This window comes from Hypanus sabinus, chromosome 15 (assembly GCF_030144855.1).
Source record: "Hypanus sabinus isolate sHypSab1 chromosome 15, sHypSab1.hap1, whole genome shotgun sequence".
NCBI classification, from domain to species: domain Eukaryota; kingdom Metazoa; phylum Chordata; class Chondrichthyes; order Myliobatiformes; family Dasyatidae; genus Hypanus; species Hypanus sabinus.
In genome coordinates, this window is record NC_082720.1 from 21488599 (window position 1) to 21509763 (window position 21165).

A 21165-nucleotide genomic window follows, 5' to 3' on the forward strand; every position below is an offset into this window, starting at 1 on the left:
TTGTAAGAGATTTGAAAGAGGGAGGGGGAGTGGGAGATCTGAAATGATAGAAGACAGGAGGGGGAGGGATGAAGCTAAGAGCTGGAAAGTTGATTGGCAAAAGGGATACAAGGCTAGAGAAGGGAGAGAAGCATGGGACGGGAGGTCTAGGAGAAAGAAAGGAGGAGGGGAGCAGCAGAGGAAGATGGAGAGCAGGCAAAGAGTGATTGTGAGAGGGAGAGAGGAGAATAAAAAAGGGAAATAACAAACAAACAAATAAATAGGTAGGTAGATAGATAAATAAGGGATGGGGTAAGAAGGGGAGAAGGGGCATTAATGGAAGTTAGAGAAATCAATGCTTATGCCATCAGGTTGGAAGCTACCCAGATGGAATACAAGGTGTTGTTCCTCCAACCTCGAGTGTGGCTTCAACTTGACAGTAGAGGCCGCCATATCGGAATGGGAATGGGCCATGGAATTAAAATGTGTGGGCACTGGGAGATCCTGCTTTCTCTGGCGGACAGAGCGTGAACTGGTCTATTAGTTTTAGGTACTGTGCAACGAACAACAAGGATAAAACAATAACGTTATTTTAAATTTTAAAGCCTTCGTGAAATCAAACATCTCAAAACATTTCATGAAATAATCAGAGAACCAAAGATATAGAAAGAAAAGATTGTACTGTTGAATTCAGTAAATGATGAAGAGACTTTCACCAAACTTTGGAAGGGGAGAAGTGGGAATGATCTGGGTTATATCAAATAACAAGTCTTTGATCCAAGGCCATGCAGTCAATGAACATAAAGGGGTTTAAGAAATGAAGACCAAGAGATGGGAAATCTGGGTTTAATTTGTTTAATTTCCTGGAAGAATTTTCTATCAAGTCTCTTCCAGGATCATTCAGTGAAACTCCAGAGTATCCATCCAACCTCAATTACGATTGACTAAACATTTGGCAATATTTGACATTACCATTGATTGCATCAGCTGCTGAAGAATTATTGCAGTCTATCGCTTGTTTTATCATTTCACTTTGTGCTTATAATTACCATCTTTCATCCTGTTCCTAATCACGTAATTATTCAGTTTGTTTAACATTTAATCAAAAAGCAGGAGCAAATACTTGCAAGTCCATTTATTTACTTATTGCGATACAGTGTGGAATAGGCCCTCTGGCCCATTAACCCCTGATTTAACCTTCACATAATCACAGGACAATTTACTATGACCAATTAACCAACCAACCAGTATGTCTTTGGACTGTGGGAGGAAAGCAGAGCACCCAGAGGAAACTCATGCAGTCACAAGGAGAACGTGCAAACTCCTTACAGGCAGTGGCTGTAATCTATTGTTCTGTGGAAAGGAAAAGGCAACTTTTATTCTTGGGAATTTGCCAATTTTGTATTGTATATTCTAATTTTACATTCAGAATCCAGGTTATATAACCTGTTTATGTTTACCTTTTACAGTGCTCTCAGAATTTTTAAGAACGGTAAGTAATGCAGAGCTAGATAGGCTACTTATAGTCTCCTTAGTCTTTCTCAGGAGTAGTAGCTGGTGCTCTTAAAAAACCTCTTCCAGGAAGCCTTAGAATAAGTGAGGATTACCAGTAGATGAGTTTGTACTGCAGTAAAAATAAAAGAAAGCGTCTAGTCGCAGTTGAATTGGTATCTTTTCTAGGATGTCAAATGAAAATTTGACGATACCTCACTTATACTGAATGTATGCTAACTATACTTCCAAAGTTTGATTTACCTTGGCTAGAATCTTGGCACCATGCACCATTAGTACAGCATTGTGGAATACCTTCCGCAAGATCAGATCCCAGAAAATTGCATTGCTAATCATATAGTTGCCCTTGTCAGAATGATTCCATTTGTATTAGCATTGCTTTCAGGTAGAATAACAGCATAGCACTGGAAGAGCTCAGCAGGTCAAGCAGCATCTGCTTGACATGTTGAGATTCTGTAGCATTCTGGCTTCATTCCAGATTACAGTGCCTGCGACCTTCTTTGTCTTCACACTTTCAAGATAGACTCCCTGAGCAAGGCACAGAAAGACAGCCACTCAGCAATGCTGGAGGTAAATATGGCAGGATAATTGAGGCATTCAGAAGCAAGTTGTAAGACAGCAGATATTCTCACTTATTACAACACAAAAGATTATTCAGTCGATTGGGACCATGCCAGCTCCCAGCAAAGCATTTCTGCGAGCCCCATTTCGCTCTTGAATATCACTAATACCAATTCTTTATCACACACTTACCCCCCACCTCCAATTCTTTTGCTACCCACCTGCACAAAGAGTTCATTTGAAACAGCCAGGCGATTCATTTTTAAGATATGGAAAGAAACCTCTCAGGAGGTAGCAGAGCACACAGAGAATGTACAAGCTCCACATGGGCAGGTTCATACTCAATTCCTTCAGCGGTGACATGACTTTATCTGCTGTGTCATTGTAACCCACATGAAAAGCAGAAGAAATACAATGAAAACTCCAATCAAATACTATTTAATTTAACTTTCATTTTTTATAATTAGTACTTATTGTAATTTATAGTCTTTATTAAATAAGTAGTGCAAAAAGAGAGGGAAAATACTGAGGCAGTGTTTCCGACTTCAATGTCCATTCAGAAATCTGATGGAGGAGGGGAAGAAGCTGTTCCTGAATCATTGAGTGTGTGTCTTCAGGCTCCTGTACCTTCTCCTTGATAGTAGCAATGAGAAAAGGGCGTGTCCTGGATGGTGGGGGTCCTTAGTGACGGATGCTGCCTTCTTGAGGCATCACCTTTTGAAGGTGTCCCTGACGCTGGGGAAACTCATGAACATATGGAGCTGGCTGCATTTACAACTTCCTGCAGTTTTTTTCCAATCCTGTGCAGTGCAATGGCTTCTCCATACTAGATGGTGATGCAGCAAGTTAGAATAGTATACCTGTAGGAATCTGAGAGTGTCTTTGGTGATTCCTCAAGCTCCTAATGGAGTATAGCCATTGACATATCTTCTTTGTAATTGTTCAATATTTTGAACCCAGGATAGATGTTCAGAGATGTTGACACCCTGGAACTTGGAACTGCTCATCCCTTGATGAGGAGTGGTGTGTGTTCCCTCAACTTCCCCTTCTTCAAGTCCACAGTCAGTTCCTTGGTCTTACTGACATTGAGTGCAAGATTGTTGTTACAACAGAAACACTCTATTGAGAACCAGGAAACTCCTCCAAATTAGTCTCCAATACTATTGAGAAGCATAACCCAGGTTCACACCCAAACTATCATTGACATTGAGCTCCTGGTGTCAGCTGTTACCAGAAAGAGGTGGTACAAAACTGGAGTAATGTCAGGAAGGAAAAGTATACTTAGCTTGGTGTGAATCTTACTGCAAATTGCCAAACGGCAAGGTCAATTTTTTTAGACTATAGGCATAGGGTAGAAAATAAACAAAATATTGTTTTGCAATGTGGGTATCTCCAGTAATGCCACTATTCATTGTCTATTCTTACCTAATGATGATTTGAAATCAAAAACAAATCAAAAACATTGGTGTCTGTGGAGTTGCATACAGCCCAGAAGTAAGGATAGCAGATTTCCTTCCTTAAGGATATTAGTAAACTGAAAGGAGTTTTACAACAATCCAGCTGCTTCCTGGTTATCATCATTGGGAAAAGAGCTCCAGATTTAATTATTTAAATTTATATTCACAAACTGCCAAGGTGGGAGTCAATATCCTATGAATTAATGACGCAGGTTCTGGCTGCTGGTCCAGTTACATAACCATACTCTGTTATTCCCCTGCAAACAAAAATATTGTGGTAAACTATGTATACCTGTCTGGACACGCCCCTCTGCTGACTGCTCCTGTGGCTCCTCCCACAGACCCCTGTATAAAGGCAATTGGAGGCACTGCTCCTCCCTCAGTCTCTGAGATGCTGTGCTCCATTTTGCTGCTAATAAAAGCCTATCGTTCACCTCCCGTCTCTGAGGGTTATTGATGGTGCATCAAATATACATGATCAATAATTAATAAAACTACTGCTTAGATTGACTTTATCTGATTAATAAATATATGCGCATTGTAGAAGTGTTCCTTTACACTGCCCTGCCAAAGGTTCTGTTTTATCACAATTGAATCCAGAAGTAGAAGAGGCCAATGATACTATAGAAGCAGCCAAGCTCCAGTCAGCAACACTCATGAAAGCAATCTCTTGGGTCAGCTAAGTGCACAAAGCTGATGTGATTTGATATCAGATTTCCATCCTTCAACACAATGATATAAAATTAGCATTCATTGTAATATAGAGACAGAAGATGTCTTTTTTCACAAAGCACTGTTTCACCTCTTTAATTTCAAGTATTCAACAGAAAAGTCAATTTAGACCATAGTGCAAAAAAAAATGCTGTTCTGCCTACTAACTCCACACTAACCAGCTGTTAGTGGGACGGCACAGTAGCATGGTTAGCACAATGCTTTACAGTACAGGTGACCTGGGTTCAATTCCCACCACTGCCAGTAAGGGGTTTGTACGTTCTCCCCATCACGACATGGGTTTTCACAACATGCTCCAGTTTCCTTCCATGGTCCTAATGGTATCATGGAATCAGTTGGTAGGTTAATTGATCATTGTAATTTTTCCTGTGATTAGGCTAGAGGGGTTTGCTGGGCAGTGCGGCTCGAAGTGCCAGAAGGGCCTATCCACACTATATCACGATAAATAAATAAACAGATAAAAATTGACCATCCATTTACAACAAACCTGTACCATTCCTAATTTATTCTTCTCCTGTTCACATCAATTCTCTCCAGATTCCACCGCTTTCCTACATGGTAGGGGCTGTTTACAATTACCAATTAAACTACTGGGCAACATATTTTGCAATGTGGAATGAAACTGGAAACCCGTAGGAAACACACTTATGACAGGGAGAAGAGAGAAACTCCACATGGACGCCAGAGGTCTGGATTGATCTCAGGCTGCTCGAGCAGTGAGGCAGCAGCTCCACTAGCTCACCACATTTGTTCTGGTCCAGGATATTCCAACTATTGAAAGCAGAAAACTACTGACCCTATCTAGTAAAGCAAGATTATTCCATCAGAACATTGAATACCATCATGAAGGCCCAAACAACATGAAGGTCCCCATAAGATGAATTAGTGTTGCAGTGGGGGAGAACAGGCCAAAGCTTGGCTCTAGTTGATAGGGAAGCATTTTATCACAGACAGAAAATTAGCCATGCCGGCAAAACTCAGGCATATACTCTCACAGATCATTAGGCAGCTAAATTATATATGCTATGGTAAAAAAACTAGTAAATGGCAAGTCAAAAACATCATCATCATCATTGTGTGCTGTGCTGTGTGACGTAGGTGATCATGGTCTTTGGACCATGACTGTTCTTGGCAAATTTTTCTTTGGAAGTGACTTGCCATTGCCTTCTTCTAGGCGGTGTCTTTCCAAAATGGGTGACCCCAACCAATTGCAACATTTTTCAGAGATTGTCAGCCTGGCACCAGTGGTCACATAACTGGGACTTGTGGTGTGCACCAGCTGCTCCCATGACTTCACGTGACCCTGATCAGGTGGGGGGGGGGACTAAACGGTGTTACACCTTGCCCAAGAGTGACCTGCAGGATAGTGGAGGGAAGAATACCTTACATGTCCTTTGTAGAGACATATCACCACCCTGCCACCCAAAAACAGCCTGATTATAAGCCATACACACAAAATGCTGAAGGAAATCAGCCGGCCAGGCAGCATCCATGGAAAGAGTACAGTTAACATTTCGGGCTGAGACACTTCATCAGGACTGGACAAAAAAGATGAGGAGTCGGAGTAAGAAAGTGGGGGAAGGTGAGGAAGAAACATGAAACCGGGAGGGCTGAAGTAAAGAAATGGGAAGTTGATTGGTGAAAGAGATACAGGGCTGGAGAAAGAATCTGATAGCAGACTGAAGGCCATGAAAGAAAGGTAACCGGGAGGAGCACCACAGGGAGGTGATGGGCAGTTAAGGAGATGAGATGAGAGAGGAAAATGGGAATGAGGAATGGTTGGGGGGGGGGGCATTACCAGAAGTTCGAGAAATCGATGTTCATGCCATCAGGTTGGAGGCTACCCACACAAAATATATGGTATTGCTCCTGCAACCAGAGTGTGGCCTTGTTGCAACATTAAGCCATTGACAAGTGAAATTCAGTTTACAGGAGCATTCTTAAGCACCACCCAAAATAATTTCACTTAAATTAAGAGGAAAACAAAGGAGTAAAAGGAGTACTGTACCTGAAAACTTGAAGAAAAAATGGAAACATTGAAAGCACAGTTGGCTGTGGAGTTTGGGGCATAATGTCCCCATGAAATATAAAACATTGAAGGATTGGAACACAGTTCCTGAGTTGCGTCACTTCCCACTTTATAACTTCTTTTCATGTTTACAAGAATTCTACATAAAATATGCTCAAGGTTTAATTGCTAAATCCTAATTGTACTGCTGACTGCAGAATCACATATAAAGAGCTACTACAGTTCGCATCGTGCCAGCTACTGTTCCAATTTTAAGAGGTTCAAAAAGCAGTGATTTTTTCACTGATGGTTGGCCAGAAATAAGTCATAAGACAATTTGGAACCCTTTTGCTCACCATAGCTTCAAGAATTCAGGCTTGGAGGTGCTAGAAACAGCCAGGAATGAAAATTAAACAATTTCACTACCTCAGCAAGTTAGGAACTATGAAGAACTTGAAGGAATTAACGATCAGCTTGAATTAAAATACAACGAAAATGAATATTTGAAGGCTGTGAGAAAATCTGCAGATACAAGAAATCCAAGGCAACACACACCAAATGCTAGAGGAACTTAGCAGACCAGGCAGCATTGATGGAAGGGAATAAGCAGTCCATGTCTCAGCTGAGACCCGTCATCAGGATTGGAAAAAAGATGAGAAATCAGAGTAAGAAGATGGGGGGGGAGGGAAGCTTGTGGTTTGAAGAATACAATCAGTCCATTATCTGCACTGGGTGTCTGCACAGATTTCGTTCATTTATAGTCAATCAAAAGAGCATGGCAGTGTACACTGGATGAATTCCTCTGTCAATAACTAGTAGGAACTAATACACAGTTTTAGAGTACAAAGATAGTAGGCAGCAATCTCATTTCATTTAAATACATAAATGGTTACTCAGTTTAATGGTAGTTTGTTGTTGTTTTATAACTTTTTCATTATTTCCATGAACCTTTGGCTAATTGGGGCAGGTGCTTAATTGGGCCAAAATATACTGGTCCTGATGTGTCCCAATTAACCAGAATCTACCGTAGTTCATCGGGAATGTGAGAATTTAAGCCAGTGGAATCCAATTCAGAATGTATAGTTCTATCACATGAAGGCATGCATCTGAATCTTGATTTCTAAAAGCTAATCTATACAACATCCTCCAGGTGATATATAGTGATGACTGTGTAATATATCAAAAAATAACAATCAGTTGTCAATTGTTAACTATCATTCAGCAAGCTTGCATTGAAAACATCACAATTGTTTCTGCAAACTAGATAATGAAGCCATTCTGACTGGTGGTCTTTTACTTTCCACAACATCCACCACTTTAATATCCCATTTCTGATTAGGCAGATTTTCGCATAAAAATTACTCTAAATAGTATGCACATCTGAAAGATGGTCTTTATGATTCAAGAGAGAAACAATTATACATCGTGTGATTTTAAAGTTTTGAATATATTCATTGATTCTGGAAATAAGGTGACACTCATTTAAGAGCTTTGCTCAGCCAAGTACCTTTTTGAAATTATTTGAGAGTCAGTTAATTGCATCACAATTGTTCTCTGAAATCCCAAATTCACCACTAAGGTGAAAGCACAAATTCTCTATCATATTGGACCTGAATGATTTGCGAGTCCCAGCTTAATCCTGCATTTCCAAACCCTCAGCTAAAAGTTCCATTCATCTAACAGTAATGCAGGCTTCAGACAAGTGGGAATAAATACAGACATTGTGAGTCTTAAATAATAAAAGTTGTTAGATGTTGGAAGCACTCAGCAAGCAGGTCAGGCAATAACTTTGGAAAGACAAATCGGGTTAATATTTGTAATTTATTTTTTTTATTGAAGTTCATCATCAAACAAACATTTCCATAAGATGTATTTCAGACATTGTACACATATATCACATAATCATATATATCACAAATCTCCACAAAGTATTTATCTGAGGTATACACTTATAGAAGAGTGGAGAGAAAAAACAAGCAAAAGGAAAGAACTATGTACAAGTAGGGAGTGATCTTTTTTTTTGCAACAGATTCATTGATTTGTGAGAATAAAGTCAGGCCCATGAGGCATTATTTAGTTAAACCATTTTTCCCAGTATGAATCAAATTGTTCCAAATTGGATAAAATTCTCTTAGGTTTGATTGGATTTACATAAGAGCATAAGAGATAGGAGCAGGAGTAGGCCAATTGGCCCCTCAAGCCTGCTCCGCCATTCAACAAGATCATGCTGATCCAATCTTAACTCTAATTTTCACCGAATCCCACAAGGCAACAGTGCCAACCAACAGGACACCATGCCGCCCATTTTATTTTATTATTCATCCCGCCCAAACCCATGTGATCACCCGGGGAAATAAAAAAACGATTTGCCAATTGAGGAGAAAAAATCTGGAAAATTCCTCTTCGACCCATCCAGGCTATTGAAAACTGGTCCAGGAGATCACATGGCTGATCTAAACCTAGCCTCATGTCCACTTACCTGCTTGCTCACCGTATCCCCTAATGCCATTTTTATCCAGGAAAATGTCTATCTCCGTTTTGAATTTATTGAGTGTAGTAGCTTCCACAGCTCTCTGGGGCAGTAAATTCCACAGCCCCACTACCCTCTGAGTGAAGAAATTTCTCCTCATCTCAGTCCTGGAATGGCATTTTAAGATTATGCCCCCTAGTCCTAGTTTCACCCATCATTGGGAACATTCTCCCTGCATCCACCCGATCAAGCCCCTTCACAATCTTATATGTTTCAATAAGATCGTCTCTCATTCTTCGGAACTCCAATGAGTAGAGTCCCAATCTACTCAACCTCTCATCATACATCAACCCACCCATCCCCGGAATTAACCTAGTGAACCTTCTCTGCACTGCCTCGAGAGCCAGTATGTCCTTTCTTAAATATGGACACCAGAACTGCACGCAGTACTCCAGGTGTGGTCTCACCAATACCCGGTACAACTGCAGTAAGACCTCCCTGTTCTTATACTCCATCCCCCTAGCAATAAAAGCCAGCATTCCATTGGCCTTCTTGATCACCTGCTGCACTTGCATACTAGCTTTTTGTGTTTCCTGCACCAGGACCCCCAGATCCCTTTGCACAGAAGCACTTTCCAGTTTCTCTCCATTTAGATAATAACTTGCTGTATTATTTTTCCTGCCAAAGTGCAAGACCTCACACTTGTCAATATTATATTTCATCTGCCAAATGTCTGCCCAATCACTCAGCCTATCTATGTCCCCCTGCAGGGTTTCAATGTCCTCCGCACTCATTACACTCCCTCCCATCTTTGTGTCATCAGCAAACTTCGATACATTGCACTTAGTCTCTTTCTCCAAATCATTAATATAGATTGTAAAGAGTTGGGGTCTCAACACCGACCCCTGCAGAACACCACTAGTCCCCAACTGCCAGTCTGAGAATAAACCATTTATCCCAACTCTCTGTTTTCTGTTAGAAAGCCAATCCTCCACCCATGCCAGAATATTATCCCCAATCCCATGATTTTTTTACTTTAAGTAATAATCTTTGGTGTGGCACCTTGTCAAATGCCTTTTGGAAGTCCAAATACACCACATCCACTGGTTCCCCTTTATCTACCCTATATGTTACGTCCTCAAAGAACTCCAACAAATTTGTCAAACATGACTTCCCTTTTGTAAAGCCATTCTGACTTTGTCCTATTAAGCTATGTTTATCCAAATGCCCTGTTACTGTTTCCTTAATTACCGATTCCAACATTTTGTCAACTACAGATGTTAGGCTAACTGGCCTATAATTCCCAGCCTTCTGTCTATTGCCCTTTTTAAATAAAGGAGTTACATTAGCATTTTTCCAATCTGCCAGGACCATTGCTGAGTCCAGCGAGTTTTGAAAAATTATCACTAATGCATCCACAATCCCGACCGCCACTTCCCTTAAGATCCTAGGATGCAAGCCATCCGGTCCAGGGGATTTATCCACCTTCAGTCCCATTAATTTATCAAGTACCATTTCCTTGGTGATTTGAATCGTAGTTAGCTTCTCTCCCCCGAGAGCCCCCTGTTTATCCAGTGTTGGGATATTTTGAGTGTCCTCTATTGTAAAAACTGATACAAAATATTTGTTCAGCATTTCCGCCATCTCCATGTCCCCTACGATTAATTTCCCGGACTCATCTTCTATGAGACCAACATTTACTTTAGCCACCCTTTTTCTTTTTATGTAACTATAAAAACTCTTACTATCTGCTTTTATGTTTTTTTGCCAATTTACTTTCATAATCTATCTTCCCCTTCTTAATCAATCTTTTTGTTATTTGCTGCTGATCTTTAAAAGCTTCTCGATCTTCAATCTTCCCACTAGATTTAGCTACCTCATATAAATTTCTTTTTAGTCGTATACTTTGCTTTATTTCTTTACTTAGCAACGGATAACTATATTTTCTTTTACACCCTTTTTTCTTCAGTGGAATATATTTTTCTTGATAGTTGTAAAATAACTCCTTAAATATACACCACTGATCAAGTACCGATCTACCCTTTAATCTATTTTCCCAATCCATCTTAAGCAATTCCGCTCTCATACCATCATAGTCTCCTTTATTTAAGCTTGTTTGAGATCCAACCCTCTCATCCTCTAATTGAATATGGAATTCGACCATGTTATGGTCACTCATTCCAAGGGGATCCTTTACTAGGACATTTTTTATTAGTCCTGTCTCATTACACAGGACCAGATCTAAGACTGCTTGCTCCCTTGTCGGCTCGGTAACATATTGTTCAAGGAACCCATCCCGAATACACTCAATAAATTCTTCTTCAAGGCTGCCGTGTCAGACTTGATTAGTCTAGTCAATATGAAAGTTAAAATCCCCCATAATTATAGCTGTTCCCTTATTACAAGCCCCAACTATTTCCTGATTTATGCTCCGACCAACTGAGTTACAGCTGTTTGGAGGCCTATAGACTACTCCCACCACTGCTTTTTTCCCTTTACTATTTCTTATTTCTACCCAAATTGTTTCGTTATCCTGATCCTTTGAGCCAATATCATTTCGCTTTATTGCAGTGATTTCTTGCTTTATTAACATAGCCACCCCACCTCCTTTTCCTTTTTGCCTGTCTCTCCTAATTGTCGAATACCCTTGTATGTTTAATTCCCAGTCCTGGTCACCCTGCAGCCATGTTTCTGTAATTGCCACAATATCATAACCATACGTAATTATTTGTACCGTCAACTCATCAACTTTATTCCTAATACTACGTGCATTCAATTAAAGGACTTTCAAATATGTTTGACACTTATTTCCTACCTTTTCCTTTTGTACAACTTTATGCTTATCTCTGTACATTCTTTCCCCTCCTGACACACTTTGTCTTTTTATATTCCTCCACTTTTACCTACATCCATTACCTTCTCCATTGTCTTTTTAATTATTTGCTCTCTAGAATCCTCCCCCCCACTAGTTAGTTTAAAGACCTCTCTGCAGCCCTAGTTATATGATTTGCCAGGACACTAACCCCAGCCCGGTTCAGGTGAAGCCCGTCCCTCCGGAACAGTTCTCTCCTGTCCCAGTACTGGTGCCAGTGTCCCAAGAAGCAAAACCCACTTCTCCCACACCAGTCTTTGAGCCACACGTTTAACTCCCTAATTTTATTTAAGCTAGCCAAATTTGCTCGTGGCTCAGGTAATAATCCAGAGATTATTACCCTTGAGGTTCTGTTTTTTAATTTGACCCCTAGCTGCTCATATTCCTGTAACAGACCCTTCTTCCTTGTTCTATCTATGTCATTAGTACCGGCATGTACTAAGACAACTGGATCCTCGCCCTCCCACTGCAAGTTTCTCTCCAGCCCAGAAGAGATGTCCTTAACCCTGGCACCAGGCAGGCAACATAGCCTTCGGGACTCTCGCTCTCGGTTGCAGAGAACCCTATCTACCCCCCTGACGATACTGTCCCCTATTACTACAACATTTCTATTGACTCCCCCCTCTGGAATGGCCCCCCACTCCATGGTGCTATGGGCAGGTTGCTCATCCTCCCTCAGTCCCCGCTCCTGCCCTCACAGGGAGTTAAAGCCTCGAATCTGTTGGACAAGAGCAAGGCCTGCATCTCCTCCAGCCCTACCTCTAATAGCCCTACCTTTAATAGCCCATTGACATTAAAAGAAATGAATTTTGCCTTGTCTTTAGACATCTGTATTTATCTGTCAATGTACCATTGAAATTAGAATAAAACTTAATCGATCTACTCCCTGAACAAATACGAACCAAGAAACGCAGATAACAAAAATGGCAACGAACGTGTGAATCCAAGGAAGTCAAAGTCTTCTCTTTCCATAGATTATGCATGATCTGATGAGTGTTTCCAACAATTTTTGTTTTGTTTGCCACTCAGGTGTCATTTACCATGTAAATTCCATTGTTCGGGTGCACGTATGCTGGTGGAGAGAAAGCACACGTATCTGTGCCTGCGCAATGGAATTTAAAAAAGATAATTTTTATAATTCCATGTTTAACAATGAGAAACACATGCCTGTTTAGATAAGGACCAGTGATAATGTGAAGTTACCAACAATAGAGAGCATATCGAATCCACGCCAGGAGTGCCTTGTGGCACAACAGGTAATGCTGCTGCTTCACAACTCAAGCAAACTGTACACGGCCTTAACCTCTAGTGCCGTATATGGAAGTATGGAGTTTGCATGTTTAATGGGCTAATAGGTTAAGTGGCTACTGTGACTTACCCCTTTGACTACTGTAGGTAAGCAGTAAAAGATAGGGGAATCAAGGGATATGGGGACAGGGCAGGGACTGGGTATTGATGGTGGATGATCAGCCAAGATCTCAGAATGGCGGTGCGGACTCAAGGGGCCGAATGGTCTACTTCTGCACCTATTGTCTATAAAAGCATCAAAGGAGAGTTGATCAGCTTGAGGCAAAGAAGGGGTAGCTACAGGAAAGTTGAAGGGAGCACTGACCTGCTGAGAGCTCGAATGGACCTGATGGGGCAAATGGCCTCTCTCAGCAGTGCAGTGATACATCTTCTTTGTAAAATGCCAGTTCTTTTTTACCCAATAACAGCTCTTTCCTTGAGATTATTCTTGTTCTCTCCAGACTGCAAATCATCCACTACTATATACATTTCTCAAAGGACAGAAGCTTTGACCAGCAGCCAATCCGATCAGAGGTTTGGAGACAATCAAGTCCACTGCCCGAGGATAAAAGGCAGGAGCGGGTTGTGGCAGTGTAATAGAGCTCCGATTAGTGGCCAATCAGCATTTGGGATTGATTAGTAAGAGCAAATTAAAGGAAGGCGGGGGTAAGCATAGCAGCCATCATCGCAGCAGCCACCGTTTGAGTGGACGTAGTCAGAGCGGGGCTCTTCTAGGCTTCAGCAAAGAGAGGCATCACTCCGTGAAAGCAAAGGAAAGAAAAGCTTCTTTATATCTGCTCAGGTAGGACAGTAGATGTCAGGCAGGATAGTGCAATGCTCCTCTTGCAGGGTGTAGGAAAGCAGGAAGACCTCCAGCATCCCTGACCACCGCAACTCAGAGGAATACACTCAGCTGCAGCTTCTAACTGCATTAAGGAGATGGGGTGGAAACTGGATTAACACCAGATCATTTAATCCTATCTTTTGTAAATAAGGGCGCCAAATTTTCAGAAATATTTCATATTTATCTCTTAAATTATAAGTAATTTTTTCAAGTGGAATGCAGCTAAAAATTTCATTCTTCCAACGATCTATACTTAAGTATGAATCCGATTTCCAAGTAACTGCAATAGCCTTTTTGGCTCCTGCCATTGCAATTTTTATGAATTCTTTCTAATATTTATTCAATTTGGATTTCGATTTTATCCCTTCAATATCACCTAGTAAAAATAATGTTGGATTATGTGGAAGTCGTATTCCAATAATTTGTTCCAGTAAAACTCTTAAATTTGTCCAAAAAGGTTGAATTTTAAAACAAGACCAAGTAGTGCTCCGAAGATAAAATTATTGGTTATCTGGGGAAAAAAATAAATATATATACTAAAGCTGTTATGAACTTCATGGAGCATGTGGGGATCTTCCGATATCCATGCATTCTTTCTTTCTTTCTTTCTCTTCTCTTTCTACAGGGATATGTTAAGGGGGAGGGGTTAAGGGGAAGGGGGAAGGGTTGATAATTTTTTTTTTAACAGATTTTTTTTCCTTCTGTAACCTATTTGAAACTTCAATAAAAAAATTTTTATAATAAAAAAAACCCGATCATTTGGGAGGCTGAGGGGGTGATAGATAGATGCAGGAAACAGGAAACTGGGTGACAGTCAGGAAGGGGAAAGGGGTCTAGGAGCCAGTGCAGAGTACCCCTGTAGCCACCCCCTCATCAGGTAAATCACTTTGGATACTGTCGGGGGGGATAACCTAACAGAGGAAAATCACAGTGGTTCGGTCTCTGGCACCGAGCCTGCCTCTGTGACTCAGAAGGGAAGGGGGAAGAGACACACTGTGGTGATAAGGGAATCGTTAGCTAGAGATTGGAGGTTATGCAGGTGAGAATAAGATTCCAGTTGATACGTTGCCTCCCGGGTGCCATGATCTGGGATATCACAGATAGAGTCCTCAGCATTCCTAAGTGGGAGGATGAACAGCCAGAAGTTGTGGTCCATGTAGGTACCAATGACATGGACGAGTGATGAAATTCTGCAAAGGAAGGTCAGGGAGTTAGGTACCAAGTTAAAGGGCAGGTCCTCCAGGGTTGTGATCTCAGGATTGCTACCTGTGCCTCAGATAAAGTTAGGAATGAAAAGGTTGAGCAGGGTGTGACAAAATCAAAAGATCCATTACAGGAAAGTGATCATAATATGATCAAATTCACTCTGAAATTTGAGCAGGAGAAGCTATAAAGTCAGATGTATCCGTATTTCAGTAGAGTAAAAGGAATTACAGAGGCATGAGAGAGGAGTTAGCCAAAATTGATTTGAAAAGAACACTGGTAGGGATAACTGCAGAGCAGCAATGGATGGAATTTCTGGAAGCAATTGGAACGGCACACAATATATACATCCCAAAGAGGAAGAAGTAATCTGAAGGAAAGAGGACACAACCGTGGCTAACGAGAGAAGTCAAAGCCAGCATAAAAGCCAAAGAGAGGGCATATAATAGAGCAAAAATTAGTGGGAAGTTGGAGGATTGGGAAGCTCTTAAAAACCAACAGACGACAACTAAAAAAAGTCATTAAGAAGGTCAAATGGAATATGAAAGTAAGCTAGCCAATAATATTGAAGAGGATACCAAAAGTTTCTTCACATACATAAAGTGTGAAAGAGAGGCAAGTGTGATACTGGACCGCTGGAAAATGATGCTGGAGAGGTAGTAATGGGGAGAACGAAATGGTGGACAAAATGATGAAGTATTTTGCATCAGTCTTACTGAGGAAGACACTAGCAATATAGTGGAAGTTCCAGGTGACAGAGGGCATGAAGTGTGTGAAGTTACCATAACTAGGGAGAAGGACCTTGGGAAACCGAAAGGTCTGAAGGTAGATAAGTCACCTGGACCAGATGGTGTACACCCCAGAGTTCCGACAGAGATCTTGGAGGCATTAGTAATGACCTTTCAAGAAACACTAGAGTCTGGAACGGTTCCAAAAGAGTGGAAAACTGCTAATGGCACTCCACTCTTCAAGAAGGAAGAGAGAGAGAAGAAAGGAAACTATAGGCCAGTTAGTCTGACCTCAGTATTTGGGAAGGTGTTGGAGTTGATTATTAAGGATGAGGTCTCAGGGTACTTGAAGGCATGTGATAAAATAGACTACCACTTGAATACCGGAAATTGGCAGCTGAACTTGCTGTGGAGAGTAAACTAGTCTTTGAGATTGGGTAGTTACAGTACAATCTCTCTTTAGTGGAGCTATTTATATTCGATAAGTTTAGAGCTTTGCAAACACAACACCACGTTTGGTGCCCAATGTATTCACGTTATAACAAAAATATTATTTTAGAAATAATTATTTAACAGTAGTCTAACTCAGAGAGCTCTTGATAAGTTCTATAACATCCCTCCAAATATAAAATGGCTGACATTTAATATCCAGGCAAACGCTGGTTGATATCATGAATGTGTTAATGATGTAGCAGAAATATGGGATAATACCTCGACTCCTCCTCAAATTGAAGGTGATGAATATTTTATTCTTCGGGTCACAAGCTGGAATGATGAAGGGATAGAACATAGAGTTGGATGCAGATTAGACAGACCAAACCCAATGGTATGACCTGCTGGATTCAGAGCAGCACAATTTGTACAGATCCCAGCAACTTGGCAACAATTTGAGACAACAAATCAGCTCCCTTTTAGATAGAAACCAAGCACTGGGTTGGGAACCACACGTTTAACATGATAGAACTCGATGACTCACTTCTTAATCCTGATGCATAGGGATATTGTGTATTCTTTCCAAGCCCACGAGGTAGCACCCACACCAGTAAGAACTAGCCGTACTAATCATCACAAGAAAGTCTACAAATGCTGGAATTCCAAAGCCGCATACACAAAATGCTGGAGGAACTCAGCAGGGCAGGCATCAATGGAAATGAATGAAATGTCAGTATTTTAGGCCACGACCCTTATTCAAGACTGAAATGGAAGGGGGATGATGTCAGAATAAAAAGAAGAGGGAAAGGGAAGGGGAAGATATACTAAAGATGCTTAGGAATATGCACTAGAGTTACCAAAAAGATTGACTATAACCAGTAAAAGACGCAGACAGTGACAGGTTCCTGTACAGGGAGCTGCTGCAGCTTCCCCAGTACAAACATCTCATCAAGTTTGCCTATTCAAAGTTTGCAGGCGGTATGTGCAATGTTTCTAGCTGATTCTGAAGAGGCTAATTCAGAATGCCAGGCGGTTAAAGACTTCTGGGCCAGTCAAGCTCCCCAACATATTCAGCAATTCTTATTAATGAAATTTCCCAGAGCCTTGATACCATCTCCACATGAGTGTGGAAATCCATATTGAATTTATGCGTAGATTGAAAAACAAATAAACGGTGGAGATGTACGTGGAGGATATAGTACTGTGTTGAGTAAAGTACTGAAAATCCTGGACTTAATAATAGCTTAAAAGTCTGGTGAACAAATGGCAAGGGTAGCCTTGAACATAGTTCATTCTATAATGTTATCCCTATACCCTAGTGAAAACCTCCGCAGCTTGTGTGCAATCGTCCTTATTCAACAATGACACATGAATGATTTCAGGCTGTTGAAGAGATCCTGTGCACCCACAGAGTGGTAGCAAGGTCACCACTCGTTCCCGTACAAGGGCAATGAGGTGCTGGCCTGTCCTCCATTTTTCCCTCTACAGAGCATGTAGGCTCAGCAGCAAAGTCCTCAATCTAACCTCATTCATCCAGTTGATTACGTTCACAGTATTCTCCTGCAGGGAAGATGGAATCAATAAACCTAACAAGTTCCCTGGGGACCTCCTGCCTTGGGAAGAGATAGTCACCCACAACCTAAATGGCTAGACACGAGGACTAGTCCGTGATCCCCTTCCTTTGTGGAACAAAATCTTAGACCAAAATACTCTTTGCTGGACAGAGAGAACAGTTAGAGGCCCCATTGAGATGACAGAGAAGAGTATGAAACTGGGCACACACCACAAGGCCCGACTTATCCTTCGTGCTCTAAATATACGGAGGGACAGGGCCCATCCAAACTGTCCACTCCCTCCTCTGCATCTCAGAGAAAACAAACTATAAAGAACAAGAAGCTCAATGTTAATGTAATAGAAAATAGCACAGGAGGTTTTCAGGAACAACTCTAATCAAAATGCTCTATCTGACGAACAGGATATAGGTATATCTGGTCTCACCTTTCCATATGCCAAAGCTCATATCTTTGGCAAAATTCACCCCTGCCTTTTTGATACAGCAACAGTTATTACAAGTGTTACAAGGGTCGACTAAAAAAGTATAAGTTTTGCATGGATCTGGCTAATGTCTTCTGGTCACACTCACTTCTTGAAAGTGACAGAGTGACAGAGTGACATAATTAACATAGAAAAAATCTCAGCTTTATTGTACAAAAATACATTTCCTAGATATGACTATAACCAGTCAGGGACATAGTTTAACTCCAGAATTTAGACAAAAAGTTGTTCAAGTAGGATATCAAAAAATCACAAAAGCCTTACAATCAACCCTAGGCTATTATTATATTATGCTAGAGCTTTCATATCTGACTACGCTCAATTGTTAAAACCACTGTATGACAGACATTAACCAGAAAAATGTAAAGCCTTTTGTTTTTACCCACAGAAGAATATGAAGCACTAGAGAAATTGATTAATGCAGTTTAGGAAGCAATAGACCTCCAGACAAGAGACCAAACGAAATCTCTTGTTCTGTGAATTCCTGTTTCTCCAAAAACCACTGTAGCCATCTACTATACTGAGGGAGAAGAAATACAAGCCCCCATGCACTACGCCTCATATAACCTCCCCCAGCAGAACAGAAACTTGCTGCCTTTAAACGATGTCTTACTACGGTATTCTGCGCACTTACTGCAGTAAGACCAATGCTAGGGGGCAAACCAATTATTACACAAACACAGCTTACAGTTTGAAAATTACCAACAAACGAACGGAGCGCTCCTATAATTCGAATAGCAAATACTTTTACAATACAACACCTTAAAGTGGGAATATGTTCCCGAGAACTATGTGCACCTGGCATGGAGGATGCAGGCTCATCTTCTCTACAACCTAATTATAGCACAACATATTTTATAGCGCCGTTCTCAAATATGGTACTGTGATGGATCAGCAGTGAGAATCCAGACAATTCCTGATTATAAGGGGAAAATAGTTATCGGAAATGGAATTGGAATGACGAGTTGCAAGCGCATTCTTTAGAGAATCATACAGCTCAAGGTGCAGAAGCTAAAACAAGTAAATACAACAGAACCAGCCTTGATATGAACTGACTCTAATAATGTTGGGAATGCAGAGAAAGAAATCTTCCCACCTGATCAACTACCAGATGGAGAGCACAGAGATAAACTGTTTCCACATTTGTCCACATGGAAGAATATTTATGAATTTTTATTGACTAGATCATCAGTACAGGTGTTACATATCCTGGGATATACTGCAGGTCTCTTACAGAGCTATGGCAATAAACAAAATGTGAAAACAAGCACAACAAGCTGTCAGGATGGATGTTAATACAGTAAGGGAGGCCAGGGTTTTGATAGTCACAAATAAAAATAACCAGGATGATGTTTGAAGTATTCTCCTAGATATGAACAAATCCAATTCCAAAGGATTTTCAACACAATACAAATATGAAGCTGATGAAGGAGGTAAGATGTGGGTGTGCTGCTCTAACAAAAAAAGCAATGAGTAAATACCTCCTGCCACAAACAGGAAGCACTGATCCAAGAAGCCCACCAAGGATTCAGACACAATCATGGTGGCGGACAAGCCACCTGTGAATTTAACCAGTTATGTGGCAGTCTTACACGTTGAGCAATTGTACGCGATTTGTTACAAATAGTGAAGAGTGCCTGGCCTATGATAAAGGAGCAGTCATAAAACAACCTCCTATAAGATAAATAAAACCAAATGCACCAATGCAGGTATGGCAAATTGATTAAATAGGTCTATTTCTGGCGTCCCATCTTATTGGAAATCTAATAAGTATATCCTTGTGCTAATTGATACACAGTATATCCCATACCAACCTCATGTAGTGAGACTGCATCAGTTCTAGCACTCCAAAAGTCCACATTCCCAATTGCTACACCCCTGCCTATATACATGCTGACTGGGGGGTTTCCTTCAGTGGTAAAGGCTTTCAAGCCATGTGTGAACAAAGAGGCATACAAGTGGAGCACACCAGCTGCATTCCAGCTACAAATGAGTAGCATCGTGGGGCAAAGGAATTGTGAGATTGAGGAGGCCTGGCAAAAACTAGTCTAAGTAGACTAAACTTATCCCTGAAGTGCAACTGTCTGTAAAAAAAAAGTGCCAATTGTGAAAATAGGAGTTCACAGGAATGTTAGATCTTAAACACAAAGAAATTCTGCAGATGCTGCAATCCCAAAGCAACACACACAGAATGCTAGAGGGACTCAGCAGGTCAGGCAGCATCGATGGCCGGAACAACACACGCAAAATGTTGGAGGAACTTAGCAGGTCAGGCAGCATCTATAGAAATAAACAAATAGTCGCTGTTTTGGATCAAGTCATTCTTTAGAACTGGAAAGGAAGGGGGAAGATGCCAGAATAAAATGTGGGGGGAGGGGAAGGAGCACTAGTTAGAAGGTGACAGGTGAAGCCAGGTGGGTGGGAAAGGTAAAGGGCTGGAGAAGAGGAAATCTGATAGGAGAGGAGAGTGGACTGCATGGGAAAAGGCACCAGGAGGAGCAGATGAGTAGGTAAGAAGAGATAAGAGGCAAATGTGGGGAGTAGAAGAAGAGGGGAGGGGGAGGGATTATTTTTAACCCAGAAGTAAAAATCGATATTCATACCATGAGGTTGGACACTACTTAAATGGCCCTTATCTTTTGGTCATATGTGAACTAATACACTGAAACCCTTAATCTTTGCTTCTAGAAAATTGATTCTTCCTGTCCACTTACACAAACACTCTGACAGCATTGCAGATGAAATGAATATGGACACACAGCAAGCCAAAGAATCACACAGCAATGATTGGTAACACCCTAACAAAACTGAAAGATTCCAGCCCAGTTACTGAAGGTAAACTAATAAGAGGAATCCCTTGACATGGATCCCACTAGACTTGAAATATAGACACTGCTACGTCATTGAATGGTGCCACTCATAGGAAGACATGAAAACTGATAGACTAGATAGAACATTGTTAAAAACCATTGTAATGGTCTTCATTAGACAGATACCCTACTGTACTTTCCCTTTCTGTGAACAT

General features: G+C 41.0%; 1 protein-coding gene across 5 annotated transcripts in view; it reads right to left on the reverse strand.

Annotated features, from left to right (window-relative positions):
- Positions 1-21165, reverse strand: part of LOC132405358 (drebrin-like) — a 190145-nt gene that overhangs the window by 72056 nt on the left and 96924 nt on the right. The window lies entirely within an intron of this gene.